The following is a 24,898-nucleotide window of genomic DNA, read 5'->3' as shown; positions in this document are numbered from 1 at the left end:
CCCGTTTTCATTTTTTGAGGAAGCTTCATACTGTCTTCCACAGTGGCTGCACCAGTCTGCATTCCCACCAGCAGTGACAAGGGGTCTGTTTTCTCCACATCCTTGCCAGCGCTTGTCCTTTGTTGATGACAGCCATTCTGACAGGTGTGAGATGGTACCTGATTGTCCTTTTGATTTGCATCTCTCAGATGATTAGTAATTTTGAGAATGTTTTCATATGTCTCTTGGCCATCTGTATGTCCTCTTTTGAAAAGTGTCTATTTAGGTCCTTTGCCCAAGGCAAATATCTTTACTTCTGCGGGATGGTGTGCCTGCACATGGTCTGGGAGCACACGCACACTGAGCAGCAGTCTGCTGGGTTTTTATTCTTGACGCACATGATCTGTCCCTTATTCTTGATTGGAAGAGCTTAGGCTCACACAATCCAGTGCAATTGGTTAATTTAAAGGGAGGAGTTGACCTTTGCCATTCAAAATGTCGGCCCTAAGGGAGCTGCGAGTCATGGAGCCAAAATGGCAGCTGCCTAAACTCCCTTCTTTGACAGATAATATTACTTGTTTATTCTCACACTTCTATGAGAATATCTACAGGTAATTTCCTGGAAGTGGTATTGCCAGCTAAAGGAAGTTTGTACTTAAATTTCTGATAGATATTGGCAATCTCACCTTTAAAATATTTTACCACTTTGTACTCTCTAACGTTCACTAAGGATATGGGGTGTTATTTTCTGGTAACTGTACACGCTTTCATTTTGGAAGGGTTCAGCTTTTGAAAATGGATCTCTCTCGTGTTAATTGAGATGTTCAGAAGACAGCAGGTTCAGTCATATATATTCCCATTATCTGATGTAATTAGTTGAAATCAAGTGGGAGATGGTGGACTATATATTCCCTACAGACCTGTGGTATGTGTTGCACTGATTCAGATACGGAAGATGAAGATACTGGTTTTCTAGGGTTTTGTTTCCTAGAATGTTTAACATAATTAGTGACAGTCTGAAGGGTTCGTAGAAGACCCTGAGAAATCTGGATTTGTTGTGCTGGGGAACCATTTAAAGTCCTTCAGGTGGGGAGTGTACTGCATGAGAGAGGTCTACTGGCAGTATGTATGGAATGAATGGAAGTGAGGGAATAGGCTGGAAGTAGGCATGTCAGTGGAGAACTGTGGGAGTTCAGGAAGGAGATGAAGAAAACTCTGAATATGGTTAGAGCTGTGGAACTGGAAAGTAAGATAATAGAAACACAATAAACAGTTGGCAGGTCCTGTTGATTAAATGGAGAAAATTAGATTAAAGTTGTAAACTTAGGAGAATAGCCAGATAATACAGATAAAGAAGTAGATACAGAAGGGGCCAATTTTGAAAAAACTGATACTGGTGTTGCTCAGTGATTAGAGTGTTGACCCAAGCACCATAGGGTTGTGGGTTCAGTTCCTCCCCCCCCCCACCCCCGTCTGGGCATGTGCTTGAGGCAACCAGTCAATGTGTCTCACATTGATGTTTCTTTCTCTCTCTCTCTCTCTCTCTCCCTCCCTCCCTCCCTCCCTTCCTAAAAAATCAATGGAAACTCTCTCTCTCTCTCCCCCTCTCCCCCCATCCCCCCTCTCCTTCCCTTCCTCCCTCTCCCAACTCTGTCTAAAAAAGCAGTGGAAAAATATCGTCCAGTGAGGATTAGGAAAAAAATTGGAGAAGGAAAGAGGGAGAAAGTATAAATAAATTGGGAGTTATCCTAACAGAGATACGTAGTAGTTGAAATTAAGTGAATGAGTTCTGGCATGAAGTGGTTGACAGGGAATTGTTCATTGAGAACTGCATTTTGTAAAGGGGTCCTCAGTAATGAGAGATGAAATGAATAATCAGTGAAAGAAGAAATTAATAACCTGAGGATTAGGAAAAGAATCAGGAGAGACTGTTACTGAGACCTCACCTTCATTCTTTTACTCTACATATGATACTGTATTTACTGGGTTACATGGTATCTACTGGAAAACATGTTCTTCCTTTGGTAGTGATACTCAGAAAATTTTGATGGGTTATTTTTAAAATGGAGTTAATTTTATTCCTGAAGTTGAATATTTACTTGAAAAAGCGTCTTGGAAGAATGGGTTTGGTGTCATATGCTATGTTCCTTCTGATTTCATAAAATTTTTTCAGCTTGTTTTAGTTCTGTGGCTCTTAAACAAGAAAAAGTTGGCCCTCGCCAAGTAGCTCCGTTGATTAGAGCATCGTCCCAATATACCAAGGTTGCAGGTTTGATCACTGGTCAGGGCACATACAAGAATCAACCAATGAGTGCATAAATAAGAACAAGAAATTGATGTTTCTCTCTCTTTCTCGCTTCCTTCCTCAAATCAGTAAATAACAATTAAAAAAAGAAAAATTACAGCTCATTAAAGTTCAGATACCTTGTGTATTTTAATTGATCATTTAAAAAATGTGTCCTGGCTTTTGAAACCAGGCTAATAACAAATGATAAGAATCCATATCTTCTTAGAAGGACATAGTGTGAATTTAGAGTTTTTACTCTTTCAGTGTTTTTTAGAATGGCGTGTATTCACAGGATTGATCTAGAATCAAAGTCAGGAACCTGCAACACTACCAGAGTCAGCATGTGAAGTGGTTAGAGTGCAGACTTAGGAGACAGTCTGCCTGGTTCCACTGCTCACTGGAATGTTATGCTCCTTAATTTTGCCATCTGAAAATAGCAATAATAGTTCCTACATCATGATTATTGAGAGAATCTATCATGAAACTTACATTATGGTAAGGAGATACAGGCAGTGGACAAATATATGTGCCAGCTCGTAAGTGAAGGGAAAAAATGGTAGGGCTGATGGCTCTCATTTGCTCTTTTTATATCATGTCATGGGGAGGACTCTCTGAGGAGGAAGTATTTGAACAGAGACCTGAAGGAGGTCGAGGGAGCAGACTGGAGGGCTATCTGAGGGAAGAGTTCCAGGCAGAAGGAATGGCAAGTGCAAAAGCCCCGAGGGAGGGGCATATTGCAGGGTGCAGCAAGAAGGCCAGGGCAGCAAAAGCAGCGTGAGTGAGAGGAGCAATAGGAAATGATTTTAGAGATGACCACTGACCAGCATGTAGGGTTTTAGACATAAGAAGGGCTTTGGATTTTATTCTGTGGAAGATGGGAAGTTGTTGGAGTGCAGCCAGAGCAAATTTTTTTAAGGCAGTCTGGTTGTCACTTCTTTTCTTAAAAATGCTTCAGTTCTCTGTTTCCTTTAGAATAAAGTTTAAATGGTTTATTTTGGCATGCAAAGTCTTCATAGTCAGGCCTCAGCCTATTTATTTAGCATCATCGGCCTCCTGCCCGCACGGACCCTTCACTTCAGCCAAATTGGATTGCGTGCAGTTCCCTGGATAGGTCATGATGACTCGTGTTTTGGTGTCTTTCTGCGTACTGTTTGCCCTGTGAGGAAACCCTCCCCCTAAGCTCACATGGTCATTGGCTCTGCTTTAGAGGGTCCTCGTTGTGCTCTTAGAGCGCCTGGGCCTTGTTCTCTAGCCATTCCCTTCCCTGGCCACTTTGTACTCAGGCCATGGAGTCTTGGAACACGTTGCGTTCTTTTAACTAGCTTTGATTTCACTCTTGCCACATCCTGGCCAGCTGAAATTATGCCCCTCCTTCAAGAACTAACTCAAACACTGCCATATTTTCCTTACCCTTATACTCTGTAGCTCTCTTATACTTAATCATAGTGATCTTGAATTAAAATTTTCTTTGCCTATCTCATGCAAAATCCTTAGTCTTACTCATTTCAGTTTTCATTGTAGCCTCCAGCAACTTGAAAACTAATGGTTTTCTAATTATTCTATGAACCCTGCATACCACGAACATCTACTGAATGTGAAACCTGGGCCAAAGCAGCAAAAGTGGACAAAGTGGGACATCTGTTAAATTAACAAATTTACTAGAGCATAATGTTGATGGCATGGTTACTCTGGTTCTCTCATGTTTACTACTGGTACTACATTTTGAAATGTAGTTTGGCAAAATGTATTCAGATACATAAATATTCATGGTTTCTGACACAGTGACACTACTGAAAATCATCTTAAGAAAATAATACAAACTAGAATGACAATTATAAATGCTGCTAATGTTGACAGTTTACTATGTGACAGCACCATGCAAAGCCCTTTACTTGCATTATTTAATTTAATCCTCAGACTCCCAAGAGGTGTGAATACTGTTAACCTCATGTCATAGATGGGGAAATTAAGTGACTTACCCAAGATTACACACCTGCTATGTTGTCAATTCAAGATTCCCACTGAAGCAGATTGTTTGAAGAATCCATACTTCTTAATTATATGATAATGGATCAAAATGTTCACAGTAGTGTTATGTAGAATAAATAAATTGAAAGTGATATACTAGTATATCGTGAATTTTATGCTCCATCTATTCAGTAGAGTAATTTTTATAACAGTATTCACTTCTGTAAAGTTTATAAGTCCATAGTTTCCAGTATAGTCACAGAGTTGTACAATTGTTACCAATATCCCACTTCAAAACATTTTATTGACACAAATAGAACTCTCATACCCATTAGCACTCACTACTATTTCCCCATTACCATAGGCAACCACCACTCTACTTTCTGTCTTTATGGATTTGCTTATTTTGGATATTTCATATAGTGGAATCATACAGTAAATGTCATTTTGTGTCTGGCTTTCATTTAGCATAATATTTACTTCATTGCTTTTCATTGCGGAATAACATTCCATTGTTTGGATTTATTACATTTTGTTTATCCATTCATTAGTGGACATTTGAGTAATTTTTGCTTCTTGGCTGTGTGTGTGTGTGTGTGTGTGTGTGTATGTGTATATATATATTATATATATTATATATATATAAATAAATAAAAGCCAAGCGACTAGAACGACCGGTCACTCTGATGTGCGCTTCGGCCAGCCAACCAGCTTGATGGAGGCGGGGCTGGCTGGCAAAACTCCAGCGGCCCCTCCCCCTGGTCAGCCCTGCCCCTGATTGTCCCTCCCCGCATCAGTGGTGGGACCAGCCAGCCAACCTCCCACGGCCCTTCCCCCTGGCGGGTCCTACCCGATCATACAGCCCCGATCAGGGTGGGCTGGCTGGCCGGTCCCCACCCATGCGTGAATTTGTGCACCGGGCCTCTAGTTATAAATAATGCTGTTATGAATACTCATGTACAAATTTTTGTGTGAACATTTGTTTTTCTTGGAGTTGTTGATTATATAGTAACTTTAAGAAGAACTGCCAGACTATGTTTTCCAAAGCAGCTGCACCATTTTATATTCCTCATAGCAATGCCACTTTGTTAGTACTCGTTATTATGTTATGTTTTTTGGGTATGGAGTGGTATCTCACTGTGGCTTTGAGTTCCATTTCCCTAATGACTGATGATGAGCATCTTTTCATGTGTGGCCATTTGTATATCTTCTTTGGAGAAATGTCTGCTTGAAACTTTTGCTCATTATTAAATTGGGGTGTCTTTTTATTGAGTTGTAGGAGTTCTTAATATGTTCTAGATGTAATCCAGTTATCAGATACATGATTTGCAAAATTTTTTTTCCATCTTATGTGTTGTTTCTTCACTTTCTTGATGGTGTCCTTTGAAGCACAAAAGTTTTTAATTTTCATGATGTTAATTTATCTATTTTTTTTCTCTGTGCTTGTGCTTTCAGTTTTACACAAGAAACTATTAACCTGATTAAAGGTTAATGAAATTTACCCTTGTGCTTTCTTGTAGGAATTTGATGTTTTTGAGGTCTTTGATCCATTTTGAAATACTTTTTATATATAGTGTGAGGAAAGTTGTCCAATTTTGTAAGCTTTGACATGTGGAAATCCATTTGTCCCAGCATCATTTATTGAAAAGACTCTTTTTTCCCCCATTGAATGGTCTTGGCACCCTTTTTGAATATTAGTTGACCATAAATCTAAGAATTTATTTCTCAGCTTTCATTTGTTACATTGGTATATGTATTTACCCTTATCCTAGTACCACACTGACTTGATTACTGTAGCTTTGTAGCAAGTTTTGGAACCCCGAAGTGTGAGACCTCCCAGCTTTGTTCTTTTCAAGGCTCTTTTAGTTATTTTATTCAATTTTGCTGTGAACGCAAAGTTGTTGTAAAAAATAAAGTCTATTTTTAAAAAGTACTTCTAAATTATAATATTTGGATTATGATGAATGTTTTTCTTTACCTCCCCAAATTCCTGTAATATATTACACTTAAAATTTTAAAAATTTTACTAAGTTTTGGCTAATAGAATAATTTTTTAATGCAAGAGGCAGCCCTTAGATCTATAGCTAAAAACCAGAGTTACCTAACTTTCCAGGAAGAGTGTATGAAGGTGAGGAGCTGGGGTATAATGTCGTGGTTAGAATGAGCCAGTCTCAGATTTAACACTCAGCTCTTTGAATTCTTTCTCTCTCCAATGAGTTTCCTTCAGTGTCTTCCCTGCCTTCTCACACACAATACATTAAAAGCTCTCCCTCACACCCTAGCTTGGGACTTTTCTCAGAAATGTCCATAGATGAAAATTTGGCTAGTTTGTATAATTATCAATGGAATGAATGGTTGAGTAGCTTGAAAGCAAGGAGCCAGACAATGCCGTCTGGGCCACATAAGCCACTTTGGTGGAAAGTGATTTTCAGAGGGGAAAGGAAGTCATGCAAGCACAGCTCTTTACTGCCTTCTCTGACATCATTGTGTTCTGTCCATTTTTTTGCATCTGTATGTGCTGTTTTCTTATAAAGCAGATGCTCTTTAAGGTCAGGACCTACAGGTGGTGCTAGGGCTAGTTAAAAGTTTAACACATTAAGCGCCCAGCCTGTTTTGTCTTCCGAACGGAAAGTATAGTGTCAGTCACTGGTGCCTGACATGGTGCTTAACATGTTTAAATGGGCACACAGAGAAGCCAGCCATGTGGCTTGGTGACAGACCGCTATTCGTATGTTTTTTGATGATGTTAATCCTCACCCCAGGATATTTTTTCCATGGATTTTTTAGAGAATGGAAGGGGGAGCGGGAGGGGGAGAGAGAGAGAGAGAGAGAGAGAGAGAGAGAGAGAGGGAGAGAGAGAGAGAGAGAGAGAGAGAGAGAGAGAGAGAGAGAGAGAGAGAGAGAGAGATGTGAGAGAGATACATTGATTGCATATACCCCAACAGGGGGCCAGGGAGTGAACCTGCAACTGAGGTATGTGACCTTGACTGGGAATCGAACCCAAGACCCTTTGGTACGTGGGCTGATGTTCTAACCAGGAACCCATAGCAGCCAGGGCTCATATGTTTTTTGTAAGTGCCACTATAGAGTGTGTCTTTGTTCTAAATAGTTTGGGGTTGTCTTTCTAGTTTAAGCAGTGTTAAAATCTCAGTATACTTAAATACTTTATAGGATTTGCATAGTATAGGTGTTCATTTGAAATTTGTTACAAAACAGAAGCAAATGTTATAGACCTGCTAAAGACTATTAATTCTAGTTGTCAACCACAAGCCATCTTTGTAGCATGTTTGCCACAAGCCAACTTAAGTAGTTCAAGAACTACTAAGATGATTTTCAGCATATATTGTTCAGTTGAATTAATCAAAAGAAGGGGGAAAAGAGCTTTTAACTTAGATTTTAAAAAATTACGGCATATTTATTAATGACCTTTAGAAATGTAAAATACCAATTTTAACTTTATAAGGTTTAAAATAATCATTTTTAAAAAATATTTTTTTATTGATTTCAGAGAGGAAGGGAGAGGGAGAGAAGGGTAGAAACATCAATGATGAGAGAGAATCATTGATCAGCTGCCTCCTGCACGCCCTGCACTGGGGATCGAGCCCACAACCTAGGCATGTGCCCTGACCAGGAATTGAACCATGATCTCCTGGTTCATAGGTCAACGCTCAACCACTGAGCCTCACCAGCCGGGCTAAAATAATACTTTTTATATAGATTAAAGGAAAGAGGAGATACTGCCATTATCCATAAATCCAGAAATATGAATATAACCATAATTCGATTGTTGTTTTTAAAATAAAGTACTTGCCATTTGGGGAGAGGGATTTATTGTCATCAGTTATAGGCTTTGACTTTTGTAATGTCATGGGAAAACTCTACCCTTCATATTTTAGACTGTCAAAATTTTTCTAAACAGTGTTTATTTTGTCAGATGCTTTTCCCCACTTGGAACTCCATCCATAATAGTTGTGTCTTTTTACAGTGTCTCCCTTTTTCTGGCTTTAAAATGTACTCATGCCCTAACCGGTTTGGCTCAATGGATAGAGTGTCAGCCTGTGGATTCAAGGGTCCCAGGTTCGATTCCGGTCAAGGGCATGTACCTTGGTTTCAGGCACATCCCCAGTAGGGAGTGTGCAGGAGGCAGCTGATCGATGTTTCTCTCTCATCGATGTTTCTAACTCTGTATCCCTCTCCCTTCCTTTCTGTAAAAAATCAATAAAATATATTAAAAAAAATAAAATAAAGTAAAATGTACTACTCATGGACTTGTGCTCCCAGTCAAGATGGAATAACAGATTGTATTTACTCTCTTGGCTGTAATCATATAACAAACAAACAAAAACCCCAGAAAAAAAAAGTGAAGTTGTAAATACTGAACAACAGGCGACATAGGACAGTGATCCCCAAGAAAGCAGAAAGACAATGATGAACCCTGCAATTATCCACACTCACTGCCTGCAGAGTTTCCTGGCTGCAGTGTCAGAAGGTGGAATCCAGGCAGAGTCCACCAGTCTCCTTGAGTTGAGAAGACAGAGCTGGAGTCCAGGGAGGCCAAGGTGGCTACAGTTTGGAGAAGAGAGCTGCACAAGGAGAGAACTCCACAGGTCTGCAGCAAGTCCCTGTAAGTCTTCAGATAAGGACTCGTAAGTGCATGTGCTGTGTGGAAGCCACCCAAAGCCGAGAAAGAACCACCCAAAAGAACTAGAGGGAACAAACCCTGATTCTTTTTCAGGTTTGAGAGGAGTTTATGTTCCCACCAGCCAAAGAGAAAAAACCTCATAAGTCACAGGATGTTGGGGAGAGTCCTCAAAGGGCATTGCCTCGGCAAGGGGGCGAATGAAGCCCAGCAAAGACTGCTCTGATTCCTTCTAACAACGCTCAAGAACAGGCCTCAAAGTGGATCAAATTGTTTCCAAGTAACTTAACTGCATCCTGGAACAAAACAATATTTAGATTTATGTGAAAATATTTAGCACTCACCAAGGTAAAATTCACATTTGGCCCCTAGTCAAAAGATAAGACTTGGAACGACACAGGAAAAATACAACCCGTGAGGAGGAAAATAAAAAAAATATATAGAAAGAAAAAGACCCAGATATGACACAGATGATAGAATTAGTGGACAAAAACATTAAAACAGTTTTGACTGTTTTCTTTTTAAAATATATATTTTTATTGATTTTAGAGAGGAAGGGAGAGAGAGAGAAATATCAGTGATGAGAGAGAATCATTGGTTGGCTGCCTCCTGCAAGCCTCACATTGGGAATCAAGTCCGCATTCTAGGCATGTGCCCTGACCAGGAATTGAACCGTGACCTTCTGGTTCACAGGTCGATAGGAAACAAATAGCAACCCCTGAGCCATCCTGGCCAGGCTTGACTATTTTCCATATGTTCAAGAAAGTAGAGGAAAGATTGACAGTATTAAGTAGATATGAAATATATTTAAAAGACCCAAAGTGAACATCTAGAGATGAAAACTACAATGTGTGAGACGAAAAATATACTACATGGGATTTACAGCAAATTAGTGCAGGAAAAAATGTCAGTAAACCTGAAGTCATAGCAATACAACCTATGCAAGATAAACTCAGACAGGAAATAAAGACTGGGAAAAAATGAATAGAGCCTGTCCAGTGTGGCTCAGTGGTTGAGTATCAATCCATGAACCAAGAGGTCACGGTTCAATTTCCAGTCAGAGCACATGCCTGGGTTTCGGGCTCAATTCGCAGTAGAGGATAATTGATCAGTGATTCTCATCATTGATGTTTCTATCACTCTCCCTTCCTCTCTCTGAAATCAATAAAAACATATATTTTTTTAAATCAATAGAGCGTTAATGAGCTGTTAAAAAATTTCAGGTGGCTTAATATACATATAATTGTTTTGAAAAGGGGGAGTTTTCGAAGATGCAATGGCCCCAAATTTCCAATTTTATAAAAACTATAAGGTCAGAGATCCAAAAAAAAGTGAAAAAGTAAACAAAGAACAGATGTGACAAATAGAAAACGAATAGCAAGATTTTAGGTTTATACTCTATCGGTAATTGTATTAACTATAAAAACTCTAAGCAACTCAGTTAAAAGGCAGAGCTTAGTAGATTGGGTAAAAAAGCAAGACTCAGCCCTAACCGGTTTGGCTCAGTGGATAGAGCATCGGCCTGCGGACTGAAAGGTCCCAGGTTCGATTCCGGTCAAGGGCATGTACCTTGGTTGCGGGCACATCCCCAGTGTGGGGTGTGCAAGAGGCAGCTGATCGATGTTTATCTCTCATCGATGTTTCTAACTCTCTATCCCTCTCCCTTCCTCTCTGTAAAAAATCAATAAAATATATTTTAAAAAAAAAAAGCAAGACTCAAAAGCAAGATTCAACTATGTGGCCTACAAGAAACCTGTTATACATATTAAGATAAAGCTGCCCTGGCCAATGTTGCTCAGTGAGTTGAGCGTCATCCCGTACACTAAAAGGCTACCAGTTCAATTTCCAGTCTGGGCACATACCCAGGTTACGGAATGGATCCCTGGTCAGGGTGATTGTGGGAGGCGGCCCATCAATGTTTCTCTCTCTCTCTCTTTCCTCTCCCCCCCTTCCTCCTTATTCTCTCTCCCTATCCCTTCTTCTCTCTCTGAAATAAAAACAATCGTAGATAAACACATACATAAATAAATGTATTTTTTAAGATGTTACAAATAGGCAAAAAGTAAAAGTTTGGAAAAGAACATTCCATGCTAGTACTAATTAAGAACGTTGGAATAAGTATATTAATTTCAGACAAACGAGGCTTTAGAGCGAAGATTATTACCAGGAATAAAGAGTCATTTCATAATGATAAAGCGGTCAATGCATCAAGTGGAATTGAAAGCTGTAAATATTTGTGTACCTAATAACAGAGCTTCAAAATACATGAATCAGAAACTGATAGAACTGAAAGGAGAAATAGATCCACAATTATAATTGGAGATTTCAATACCTTACCTCTCAATAATTTAAACAAGTAGACAAAAAAAAATAAGTAATTATTTATTTTTTTAAATATATTTTATTGATTTTTTACAGAGAGGAAGGGAGAGAGATAGAGAGTCAGAAACATCGATGAGAGAGAAACACTGATCAGCTGCCTCCTGCACATCTCCCACTGGGGATGTGCCCGCAACCCAGGTACATGCCCTTGACCGGAATCGAACCCGGGACCCCTCAGTCCGCAAGCCGACGCTCCATCCACTGAGCCAAACCAGTTTCGGCAGTAATTTAAATTTAAGCAACACTATCAGCTAATTGACCTAATTGACATTTACATGACATTCTACCCAATACAGCAGAATATACATTCTGTTCACTTGCACACAAAACATTTACTAATATCTTCTGTGTTTCTAGACCACATTATGGTCTAGAAAATAATTTCAATAAATTTAAAATTACTCAAATCTTAAAAAGTATGTCATCTGACCAAAAGAAAATTAAATTAAGAATTGCAGAAACATATCTGGAAAACCCCTAAATATTTAGACACTAATATATTTTTAAGAAACTCGTGGGTCAAAGAAAAAAATCAAAAATTAATTTAGAACATACATTATTGTACTTATTGAAAATGAAAACAACACAAAATTTGTGGGTTATAGCAATGCAAGTGCTCAGAGGAAAATTTAGAGTACTAAATTAGGGAAATAAGGTTGCAAATTAGTGTCCTCAGCTTCCACCTTTAAGAAACTAGAAAAAAAAAAATAAGCAGTTTAGCCCAAAGTAAGCAGAAAAAATTAGTTAAAAAGCCAAAACCATTGAAATAGAAAACAGGAAATAGTAGAGAAAGTCAATGAAATAAAAAGCTGGCTTTTTGAGAAGACCAATACTGATAAGCCTAAATAGCCTGCTGGATTAGGAAAAAGAGAAGACACAAATTACCAATATCGGGAATGAATGCAGTTGATTAAACTGCAGATTCAATAGTTATTAAAAGGCTAAGAGAATTATATGAATTGCTTTATTCCAATGCATTTGATACTTAGATGAAATGGGCAAATTCCTTGAAAGACATAAAATAACAAAGCTTTTTAAGAAGAAACAAATAACCTAAATAATCCTATATCTGTGAAATTGCATTCTCTCAAAGAAAACACTGGATTCAGATGACTTCCCTGATGAATTCTACCAAACATTTTAAGAAGTCATAATACCAATTTTACACAAATTACTCCATAAAATTGATGGGGGGGGGGGGGGGGGGCAGGGATACTTCTTAAACTCATTCTATAACACTAGTGTTATCCTGATACTAAAACCAGATAAATACATTGCAATAAAAGGAAAATTACAGACTAATATCCTTCATGAACATAGTTGCAAATTTTAAAACAAACTTTTACCAAATTGACTGCAGCAACATATAAAAAGGATAAAATACAATAACCACATGGGATTTGTCACAGGAATGCAAGGTTGGTTTAATGTTTGAAAATCAACATCATGTACCATGTTAAAATGAAAAAGGAAAAGCATGTAATCTACTTAGTAAGTACAGAAAAAGCATTTAACAAAATCCAACATTCTTTATTGATGAAAACTCTAAACAAATTAGAAGTAGAAGAGGACTTCCTCATCCCGATAAAGAATATGAAAAACCAATATCTGAACTCATATTTAATGTTGAAAAATGAATGGTTTTGTCTAAGATCAGGAATAAGGCAAGATATCCACCTGTCACGACGTCTATTCAGTATTGTACTGGAGTTTCTAGCCAGTGCAGTCAGATAAGAAAAATAAATAAAAAGCATCCAGCCGAAACCGGTTTGGCTCAGTGGATAGAGCGTCAGCCTGCGGACTGAAGGGTCCCGGGTTCGATTCCGGTCAAGGGCATGTACCTGGGTTGTGGGCACATCCCCAGTAGGAGATGTGCAGGAGGCAGCCGATCGATGTCTCTCAGCTGTGGACATTTTAAAGCTGGGCCCTGGTCCTGCGGGAGGCAACCAATCGATGTGTTTCTCGCTGTCTCTCCCCATCCCTTCCAATATATTTAAAAAATAAAAATAAAAATAAAAAGCATCCAGATTCGGAAGAAGTAAAACTCTTTATTCACAGATGATGTGATTACTATAATTACTTTTAAAAAGCTGCTAGAACAATTAAGTGCACTTAGCAAAGTTGTAGGATACAATATCAATATGGAAGAGTCAGTTATATTTCCTTTTTCTTCTGTGGACAGATTTTATTACACAGGGAATGGGACTCGGTCCTTCTTGCTTGCTGTCTTCCTCATGATTGCAAGGACATTGCTCAGCTCTTCTCTCTTTTCCTTGACATAGATGTCTGTCCCCACTGTTTACTTGATGAATTTTAGGGCCCTCTTGTCCTTAAGAGGTCTTGCGCAGTTCTGTGGTGTGCTGCTCATACGAGGCAAAGCCACACACCTCTCAGATCATGTCCTGCAGAAGTTGGTGTGCTTGGTGAGGCACCGATGGCAGTGACTGCCTCGGCTTGCTCACGTTCTTGGTCACTTTGTGGCCCTTGTTGAAGCCCATGGCCATGGGGTAGTGCAGAGCCATGGCTGCTGCTTAATGGCTGCCACGGTGGAAGGACTTAATTACCTTTCTATATACTAGCAAATGAACAGCCAGAAGTTGAAATTTTAAAAGAATATCATTTACAGTAAAATAAAAATTTTCAATACCTAAGGATACATTTCATAAAATGTGTAAGAACTCTACACTGGAAACTATAAAATATTACTCAGAGAAATTAAGGAAAACCTAAATGAAGAGATATGTGTTCAAGGATTGAAAGACTCATTATTGTCAATTTTCTCTAAAGCAGTGGTCACCATCCAGTGGTCTGCAGGCCACGTGGTCCATGAGATCCAAAAGGTTGGTGACCGCTGCTCTTAAGATACAGATTCAGTACAATCCCAATCACAATCCCAGATGGCTTTTTGTAGAAAGTGGCAAGCTGGTTTTAAATTCTCTATGGAAGTGCAAAGAACCTGGAATAGCCAAAACAGTTTTGATTAAGAACAGTGAGGACTTAACAAAACTTTTATCTATAATAATCAAAACATTGGTATTGGTATAAAGATAAACAGATATATCCATGGAACAGAAGAGTCCAGAAATAAATATGGTCAATTAATTTTGAGTATGGTGCCATGACAATTAAGTGGGAAAAGGTCTTTTCAACAAATAGTGGTAGAACAATTTGATATTCATACAAAAAAACAACAATAAATTCATACCTTAATCTATATCTTGCCATCATATGTAAATGTTAATTCAAAATTGATCTTGAAACTCAAATCTGTAAAATTTCTATAAGAAAATATTTGTGACTTTGGGTTTGGTAAAAATTTTTAAAGTATAGCACTAAACACATGATTTGCAAAAGAAAAAAAATAAATTAAGCTATATCAATATTAGGAATATGTCTTCAAAAGCCATCTTTAAGAGACTAAAAGGACAAGCCATAGACTGGGAGAAAATATTCTCAAATGTTTCTACTCAGAATATATAAGGAATTCTGAAAACGCAGTAATTAAAAAAACCAGCTAGTGCCCAGCTGGCGTGGCTAAGTGATTGAACATCGACCTAGGAACCAGGAGGTCATTGTTTGATTCCTGGTTAGGACATACGTATGAGTTGTGGGCTCGATCCTCTGTGTGGGGCATGCAGGAGGCAGCCGATCAATGATTTTCTCTCATCATTGATGTTTCTTATCTCCCTCTTCCTTCCTCTCTGAAATCAATAAAGATATATTTAAGAAAAAAGAAAACAGCCCAGTAAAAAAAATAGGTGAAAGATTTGAATAGACCCTTCATCAAAGAAGCTATATGGATGGCAAATAAGTACATGAAAAGATGATCAACATCATTTGTCATTAGAGAAATCTGGTTTAAAACCTCAGTGATACCACTACATATATGTTAGAATGTCTTCAGTTCAAAAGGCTTACAGTACCAAGTGCTGGTGAGGATGAGGAGCAACGGAAACTCCTACACTTCTAGTGGGAATGCAACATGGTACAACCACTTTGGAAAACAGTTTGGTAATTCTTAAAGACTCAAAATGTACATCTACCCTGTGATTTAGCCATTTCACTCCTAGGCATTTATTCAAGATAAATAGATATATAAAGATTTGTACCTAAATATTCACAGCAGCTTTATTTGTAAAAGAAATTAAAAACAAATGCATCAATAGGTAAATAATCAAAATGTGCATCAACAGGCAAACTTGGCATCGTGCAATGGAATAGTACTCAACAGTTAAAAGGAATGAACGATTGATACACCCAACAATGTATTTGATTTTCAATATAATTTACCATAAGAGAAAGGAGCCATGGGGAAAAAGACATGATTCCATTTATATGAAATTCTGTAAAATACAACTATTTAGAAAGCAGATCAGTTATTGCTTGGAGATGTGAGCTGGTGAGGGATGAATTATAAAGGGACACAGGAAACTTTTGTGGGTGACAAGTATGTTCATTTTCTTACTAATAGTGATGACTTTATGGATATATATACATGTGTCAAAACTTACCAAATTGTATACTTTATGTATAGTTTATTATGTTAAGTGTAAGCCACTAAATCTATAAAAATATTCATGTATGTTCAACATTTATAACATGCTGTTCAAATTTCGGAATTATGTAAGAACTCAGAATAATTTTTTAAATACTTTCCCAGTGATTAAGTTTGATGAGGTAGGAAAACATGTATTGTGTATACCAAGTTTACCTAAAATTTGAGCTTATTACAAAACTAGAGGCCCAATGCATAAAATTCGTGCAAGAGTAGGCCTTCCTTCCCCCGGCTGCCAGCAGCAGCTTCTGGCAGGCACCCAGGACCTGGGCTTCCCTCGCAGCCCTGGCTTTGTCCGAAAGGACGGAAGGACATCCGGTCTAATTAGCATATTACACTTTTAATTTTATAGATTGAGAAACTAAATGAATGTTCCAGTTTGGGCTTTCTGAAAGGCTGAGGGAATTTTCAGAATGATAAGTACCAAATGTAAGATTTAATTTTATTGTAGGTTAGAATGCTGTTATCCAATTAGATGATCTATAATAATAAAAGCACAATATGCTAATTAAACTGGATGACTTTCTGGACAAAGCTGGGGCTGCTAGGGAAGCCCAGGTCCCGGGTGCTTGTTGGTGGCCAGATGCTGGGGTCCAACCCCAGCAGGTCCAGGGGTCCCCAAAGGTGTGGATGGAGTCGGCGAAGAAGGAATGACACGGAGACAGCGTTCAGTTGATCAGCAGACTTGCCAGGATCTCTAGCCACAATCTCCAGCCAAGTTCTGTGTCCATGTTCTCTCGCTAGGTTCTCCAACCAGGTTCGGTCGCCAGGTTCTGTAGCCAGGTTCTTCAGCCAGGTTCTGTCTAGGTTCTCCAACCAAGTTCTGTAGCCAGGTTCTGTCCAGGATCTTTTGCCATGTTCTCTCCAGCGAAGTTCTTCTGTCTCTAGGTTCTATGTAGGTTCTGTCTTCTGAGTTCTGTCTCTCTCTGTCTTGTTACATCTGTATTTATACCAGTTGATTCCAATCCTATCAATCTCTATTCCAAAGGTTAGGGCGTTTCTTATCTCCATTCCAGGGAGTAAAGATTATGTAGCTTAAGCATGATTGTTCATAATCACTTTAAAGTGATTAATTACCCGCCTGGCACTTAGTTAAGAGGTTTTATTCCCTCCCTAACTTCAGGGGAAAATCCCTACCTGGGGAAACAACCTTTCTCGGAGAGGTGACCTTGGTTAAAACACAGCGCCAAGAAGGTGAGCAAACATATTAAGAACAGTATGCCATATATGCCAGGTCCCTTGAAACAGCAAGGATGGACCGGCTCCCGGCAGCCGGAGGGAAGCCCGGGTCCCGAGTGCCAGAGGGAAGCTGGTGCTGGCGGCCGGGGGAAGGAAGGCCTACTCTTGCATGAATTTCGGGCATTGGGCCTCTAGTAAGTAAATAAAAGGAGAGAAAAACAAAGGATCTTGTAGAACCCTAAGTATAAAACGGAGTAAATCAACAGAACTCTAGACTTGGGAGAAATTCTTATGACCTTGATTGGATGACTAGGTATCTACGGTAGGTAGAATAATGGCTCCTTAAAGGTGTCTACATCCTAATCACTGGAATTTGTTAATAGTTACATTACAGAGAAGAGAGGCCTTTGCAGTTGTGATTAAGGTTAAAGATTTGGAGATGAGATTACCCTGAATTGCCCAGATGGGCCTGACATAATCACAAAGACTCTTTTCCCCCAGTGCAGGTCATCTTTTACTAGATGTTAGTTAGGATATGAAAGGATTACGAGGTCATTGGTAAAGCTCATGGTCATTGTGGAGTCCACACTGGGCCCTCTTCAGTTGTACTTGCGTTCCCCTCATGTTGGAGTTCCTTATAAGAATGGCAGTAGCTGAAAAACACGGAAGTTGCTCCCTTTCATCACATTGACATACTTGTTATGATATTGGTAGTAACCTCTTTGAAAAGCTCCTGAAACTCTCCAGCAATGTTGTTAGCGGTGAAATCCCACAACAATATCAGCTTGGTAGCTCCCCTAATTTGACGTCTGTGCGTTTCTTCTCCTTCACTGGTACTATTGACGCCATCTTGGAGTCTGGGCTGTCATCACATTGATTCTTTAAAAACGAGAGGAACTTTCCCAGCTGTGTTCAGCGGGAGATGTGACTACAGAAGAATGGTCAGTGAAATGCAATATTGCTGGCTTTGAAAATGGAGAAATAGGGCCATGAGGAATCTGGGTGGCCTCTGGAATCTGAGAAAGGTAAGGAAATAGATTCTCTCAGGGCCTTACCTTGCTCTTAGCCCAGTGAGGTCCATTTCTGACTTCTGACCTCCAGAAGTGTAAGACATTAAATATGTATTATTTAGGCCATTAAGTGTGTGGTTATTTGTTATGGCAGCTATAGAAAACCAGTATAATATCTAAGGGGCGGGGGTGGGGGAGAGTAAAGCTCAGAATTAGTAATGTTTGCCAAAGGGTTGCAATGGAAAGTAAACTCTTTAATACCAAAATAACTTTTTCCATTCCTTGAGAGTTGTTTTTCCTTCTACATTTCAAACCTCATTTTCCCATCAAGTAAAACGTATTCATTGCCGAAACCGGTTTGGCTCAGTGGATAGAGCGTCGGCCTGCGGACTGAAAGGTCCCAGGTTCGATTCCGGTCAAGGGCGTGTACCTGGGTTGCGGACACATCCCCGGTGGGGAGTGTGTAGGAGGCAGCTAATCAATGTTTCTCTCTCATCGATGTTTCTGACTCTCTATCTCTCTCCCTTCCTCTCTGTAAAAAATCAATAAAATATATTAAAAAAACCAAACATGTATTCATTAATTTAAAAGTAATTCTAAATAGAAAATATTAGCATTAGAATAAACCTTAAATATCATTCTAGCCAACCCCCTGAAATACACAGTTGGAGAAATTGAACAAGGGTCAAAGATTCCATAGCTAGTTACCAATAGATCTGAGTTTATATTTAGGCATGTTTTAGTGTTCTACCACATACACCCTTTAATTAGAAATTTGTTCTGGAGCTGTGGAATATATGAGTCACTTCAAGAGGGTGTTTACTTAGTGAGATAGACGAATCTTTTTCTAGCTGATAGAATTAATTTATAAGATTAACATGTCACCTTTGCAGGCCCTAAGAGCCTGACCTGGAATAGGTGAAATCAGTCACATTTACAAACTTCACTGGTCAGTAACTAGATTTTCATACAGGGGAAGGTACCAACTGAGAATGGAGAAGTTTGAGAGATGGTAGGAAACATAAAAAATAAATCTTTATTTCTTCCTGCCTAGAATCTGTTATAGCTGAATAGATTTCACTTGTCCCTAGACTTCTCCCCAAACTCTATAAGTCTCTCCTGCAATGGAACACTCACTGGTTCTCAGAACCCTGTGCCCAGACAGAAGCTCTGGTCACCAAGCATGAGAGCAGCACTCTCTTCCTCTCTCCTCAGTCCCCATTCTTCTTCTGTCCTTAATGCTTATTTCTATAACTAGAGGCCTGGGGCACAAAAATTCGTGCACTTGGGGGGGTGGGGCGTCCCTCAGCCCGGCCTGCCCCCTCTCACAGTCCAGGAGACTTCAGAGGATGTCCTACTGATGGCTTAGTCTGGCCTCCCTCTGGGGAGGCAAGTGGCCGATCAGGGCAAGGCAACGCCCCCATCACATCTCTGTTGCTGCCACTGCCAGCTGCCACAGCTGCCTGAGCCTTGGGCCCTCACAGCAGCAGCCACCATCCGTGGCTTGCCTGAGCCTCGGGCAGCAGCTGCAGCTTTGTCCAGATGGACGTCTGGAATGATGTCCGGAAGACATCTGCCCTAATTAGCATATTGCCCTTTTATTAGTATAGATAGGGATTTAAGTGGCTAAGAGTTTGTTTACAGAACCAAAATGGTGTTCTTGTACAGTTTTTCTCGTGGACATATAATGGAGCTTGGGAAACATAGTGAAGCCATGTTTTAAATTTGTTTAATTTATATTACAGTGCTTTAATGAGAATATTATAAGAGGATGCAATGTTATATGGAATATTTATGCTAAGTTAGTTTCTTCTGCATTCCAGCTCTCTGAACCGTCTCTTCCTCCAGTTGCTAGTTAATGTATAATGCCTGAAACTGCAAATAGTACCAAACCCTGCATAGACTTCTGTTTTTTCCTATTCATATATACCTATGATAACATTTAATTTGTAAATTAGGCACAATAAGAGATTAACAACAGTAACTAATAATAAAATAGAATAATTATAACAGTATACTGTGGTAAAAGTTATGTGAATGCGATCTTTTTATAGTTCATAAGCGTAATGATTGGGTGTTCATGCTTTTGTGTGAGATGTACAACTTTGGCACATTATCCGTCTGATGTAATAAAAAAAGAAAGGTATGTGAATGTGGTCTCTCAAACTTTTTCACTTAAAGGAAGCAATTTATGACTTCTCTTTGGCATATCCCAATTGCCAGCATTGCTGTATTGTGCTTTGGGGCCATTATTAAGTATTTGAACACACGGATTGCGGTACCAAGGCAGTCAATCTGGTAATAGAGATGGCTACTAAGTAACGAATGGGAAGCATATACAATGTGGACATGCTGTACAAAGGGAAGAATCCGTTCCCAGGCTGGATGAAGCAGGATTATGGGAGATTTCATCACGTTACTCAAAACTGTGTGAAATTTAAAACCTATGAACTATTTGTTTCTGAAATTTTCCATTTACTATTTTCAGATCACAGTTGACTGTGGGTAACAAACCGTGGAAAGCAAAACTACGTTTAAGGGGGGACTGCTGTGTTCAGGGATTGACAGCTAGGTGTGGTCCTCTGTTCTTGACTGCCCATGTTAATGCCAAACTAAAATAATAAGATAAATCTGCTATGTGTATGTATGCACAGACATATACTTTTAGTGCACTTCTGAGATACATTAACTATGCGAGGGTTTCTTAATTACCACTCCTGATTAGGACAGAATATTATTTTTATAGTTGAACATTCAGGTACCGTGTAATTCTCCAGATTAGATTTCTCAGAGTAGATTTAGAGAAGGAATATAGTCCACTGGTAATATATTTTAGCACTGGTTGCTCAGAATGCCTGGCATTTTGCCAGCTTTATATTGACTGCTTTTGGAAATCACAATTCATTCCAGTGTTTATTGAGTGTCTGTTGTATGTCATTTATTTATACTAGGTTGTGGGGGTACAAAAGTGAATAGGATACATTCTCCACCTATATATACAGTCTACAGACCTTTGTCATATGTTACCTTGCTGGCTTGTTCTTAGAAATCATCATCAGACTTGGAATCAAACTGTTTGGCCCTAGTGAATCAACCCAAGTTAATACACCTGTGACACAGGTAGGAATTGATTTTTTTTTTAAATAAAAAACATGAACAAGTAGTAGAGACTCACTCCTAATGTCTTCACTCTTATAAAAATTCAAGCAAGTTCCATGGAAATAGAAATTGTTTTCTTGTTTACACTGTATCTCCATTGCCTAGAATATACTACCTGACACATAGTTGATGCTCAGTAGATATTTGCTGAATGAATAGGTGAATGACCCCTTATCTTTCAACTTTCAACTCATATGTCTCCTTCTTATAGTGTTCTTTCCCCACGTTGGCTACCTGATTCTTTTTCTTCTTCTTCTTTTTTTAATCCTCACCTGAGGATATGCTATTGATTTCTTAGAAGAAGGGGAGCAGGGAGACAGACAGACATCCATTGGTTGCATCTCGTATCTAACTGCCCCAGCCAGGGACCAAACCCACACCTTTTTGGTGGACAGGACAACGCTCCAACCAACTGAGCCACCCAGTGGGGGCTGCTTTCACTTCTTTTGGTTATATACCTAGGAGTGCAATAGATGGATTATATGGTAATTCTATGTTTAACATTTTGAGGGACAACCAAATTTTCCCATGGAGGCTCTGCCATTGACATTTCCACCAGCATGAGGGTTCCAAGTTCTCTACATCCTCACCAGCATTTCTCGTTTTCCCATTTTTGGCAATAGCCATGCTAATGGGTATGGTATCTCAGGGTGATTTTGATTTGCATTTTCCTTATGACTAAAGATTTTGAGTATCTTTTCATGTGCTTACTGGCTATTTGTATATCTTCTCAAAGGTTTCTTTTTTAAAGGAGAAAAAAGATGAGCATGTATAGGATTGTTCATCTCCTCATTCCCACCCCAATGCGGAGGAAAGTAGGTAAATATAAATAGTGTGCAGTTTTATACAGTTGTATTGTCTGTCTTTATATCTGCTTTCTTCTGCATGCATACTTATCTCTTTTGTGTACATATGTCTTGTCTACAAATAGATAACTCCTGACTGCCGCTACTGTGTTACTGGGCTTAAATGGTTGAGAAAGGTCTGGCGTTGAAAGTAAATGAGGGCTTTCCAGTTCATCCTTACATGGATATTTTCAAAATTAGGATGCATTTGTATTGCATTCACTTCCAAGCCCTGGTATACCTCTTTCTTGTGTTTTCTTTCTTTCTTTTGCGTTTTAGTTGTAGGAGGCTGAAAGGCTTTATGGCCCAGACATCTGTGGTACTTGGATGGTGCTGTCGTTTTCTATGCTTCTAACGAAGCAGCCAGTTCCTGTATTCTTTTTTGTGAAAACTCTCTTGTGAGGACAGTATAGTACAAGATACCGACTGATATTTTAGCAAAGAGAATAATACTTAACACAGTAAATAATATACACGGGAAATTAATGGAAAAAGCTTTAAAGTGACTTTTCATTTTGGGGAATATGACAATTTAATTATGTTAACTGTTGCTTTCAGTGTACTGTTGATGAAATTTTAAGCGTATTCTCATTTTTCTGTTATGTCTCAGGTGTTTACTGACTGGCACATTGGAGAGTATGTGCTTATCTAGCATGTCCATAACAGAAGGAACTGCACGTTCCTCTCTGCTGTACTGGGTTGCAGTTTCTCCCCTTCGGTGGTTCAGAACAGCGAGTTTTATCATAGATAAATATCTGTAGCTACATAGTGATTTTAAATCCAGAATAAACCTAGATTAGAAAAATGAAAAGGCTCTCTTAAGAAAAAAAAAAGCAGGGGGACTTCTCAAGAAGTATATGTGTCTTCCATGTTCTTAGGAATCATCTGTTTTTACTGCCTTTTTTCTTTCTTTTTTCAAGTTAGTTTTAGAGAGGAAAGGAGAGAGAGAGACGTCAATGTGAGAGAGAAACATTGAGCGGCGGCCTCCCACACACGCCCTGACTGGGGATTGAACCTGCAACCTGGGTATGTGTCCTGATTAGGAATCGAACCCACAACCTTTTCGTGTACCAGATGGCGCTCCAGTTAACTGAGCCACCCGGTCAGGGCCTCTCTTTTTTCATATAATACTAGATCAAAGAAAAAGTTGCTTTTTAAATAATTTATTTTGTTTGCTTACAAAAATTTATATCCCAAATGGCATAACTGGAATTAAAGAGAAATACTGGGAAGTTCAATTTATTTCTTTATTCTTCCACATTTATCTGTCTTCAAAAGTTGTTTTATCTTTGCATTTTAATTACTCATGTTACCCCTCTTCATATGGATTCCGTTTTACTCAGAACTGTTCTCTGAGATTATGAAGAATACTTACTTGCATTGCATCCCTTGAAGTCGAGATTGAAGAGCAAATCAGCTTATACAAGTTGTCTATTTATTTGAACTTTAGAAAGCCATTATTTCCAAAGGGCAGGGTTAGGACCCACAATAAAATGTTTTTTGATTGATAATACTTTCATTTAAAAATTGAGCTGATCCAAATGATGAACATTCAAAAGAAAAGCATTGCCTTTGGATGTATTATAGACATGCTTTCTCGGTGCTCTGATTTCGTTTTTTGCAATATTTGTGCTCGCACATGCTTTTTCTTAAATGATTGGAACGTAAATGGCAGACTTCTTGTGACATCTCACCCTAAATACTTCAGCATATGTCTCTGAAGAATGAGGATGTCGTTCTGCATAAGACTACAGTACTGTATCACATTCTAGATTCTAGAAGCTAACATTATACAGTAATAATAGTAATCTAATATACAGTCTGTTTTTCCAAATTTTTCTAATTCTTCCCCAAATGTACTTTTATAACTTTTGTCCCCTAATCCAGGATGCAGCCAAGGACCACACATTGAGTTTGTTGTGTCTCTTTAGTCTCCTTTAAACTAGAGCAGTCCCCCGCCCCCACCTTTTGTTTGTTTGTTTATTAGTTTTTTGGTCTTTAATGGTATTAACATTATTAGGAGTCTACGCCAGTTGTCTTGTAGAATGTTTCACAACCTAATTTTGTCTTTTTTTCTTGGTTAGTTTCAGGTTAAGCATTTTTGGTAGGACTTTTCATTACTTCACATCAGGAGGCATAGTGATACCAGTTTGTGGTATTATTGGTGATGCAGAGCTTGATTGTGATGTAGATGTATTAAGGGTACATCTGTCAGATCACTTCATTGCAAAGCCCTTTTTCCTTTTTTTAATAACAAGTCAGCAGTAGGTTCATGCTTTGAGACATGGGACTGCCCTGTTCCCTAATAACCTTTCACCTGGTGGTTTTAATTTGCTTATTGATTTAATTCAGTATTTCCCTTGGGGTTCTATTGCTGGATCTGTGAAGCAGCTGCTCCTCCCCCTCTCCCATCCTACCCCTGTGTGTATGTATTTTTCCAGGGATGTAATCCATGACCTCCAAAATAGTTAAAAGATTTTACCCCTCGTTTTTGAGGTGCCTTCTACAAGTTTCTGTGCATCAGAGAAGTCTGCTCTAAGGGGTAGGTTTCTAGGCGCTGGGACTAAGCCCTGTTCATCCACTTTTCCTAATTATCAGCCAAGCATCCCATGCAACCAGATACTTAATTTTTGTTGTTGTTTGTTTGAGAGCGCTTTGTTCTGGCCTTTCCCTTATCCTGCACCCAGCATTTGCATCTTTTGTATTTGGCATAAACCGTACTAGAAGATAAAGCAGAAGGGGTTAGCCCCTGGTTTTTGGTGTTCTCTTTGAGATTTGGGGGGGGGGGCGGCAAAATTTGACTTGTGTCTTTGTTGACACTGAAATAAATTTAAGTCAATTAGAAATGAGTTAAAATACTCCAATGTAGTTTTAGTTGTTCTGAGCATTTTTACA

At 39.0% G+C, this 24,898-nt stretch overlaps 1 protein-coding gene and 1 pseudogene across 6 annotated transcripts in view; one reads left to right on the top strand and one right to left on the bottom strand.

The window, feature by feature from the left end:
* The window catches only part of FKBP5 (FK506 binding protein 5), a 116,500-nt gene that overhangs the window by 25,858 nt on the left and 65,744 nt on the right, over positions 1 to 24,898 (top strand). The window contains exons 1-3 of one of the 6 annotated variants that reach the window (XM_015560854.1): positions 20,488 to 20,571; positions 20,951 to 21,119; positions 21,895 to 21,973. The exons of 3 other annotated variants lie outside the window; for them this stretch is intronic. The gene's annotated coding sequence lies outside the window, so the exon portion shown is untranslated. Of the gene's footprint in view, positions 1 to 20,487; positions 20,572 to 20,950; positions 21,120 to 21,894; positions 21,978 to 24,521; positions 24,546 to 24,898 lie in introns of those variants that run through there. 2 more of the 6 variants (XM_015560853.1, XM_006759023.2) reach the window with 2 other exon arrangements.
* On the bottom strand, positions 13,282 to 14,754 carry LOC107182347 (annotated as a pseudogene).

The sequence above is a fragment of the Myotis davidii genome, unplaced genomic scaffold (genome assembly GCF_000327345.1).
Source record: "Myotis davidii unplaced genomic scaffold, ASM32734v1 scaffold1036, whole genome shotgun sequence".
NCBI lineage: Eukaryota > Metazoa > Chordata > Mammalia > Chiroptera > Vespertilionidae > Myotis > Myotis davidii.
Note: the sequence above shows the minus strand (reverse complement) of the source record. Positions and strands in the feature narration are given on the sequence as shown.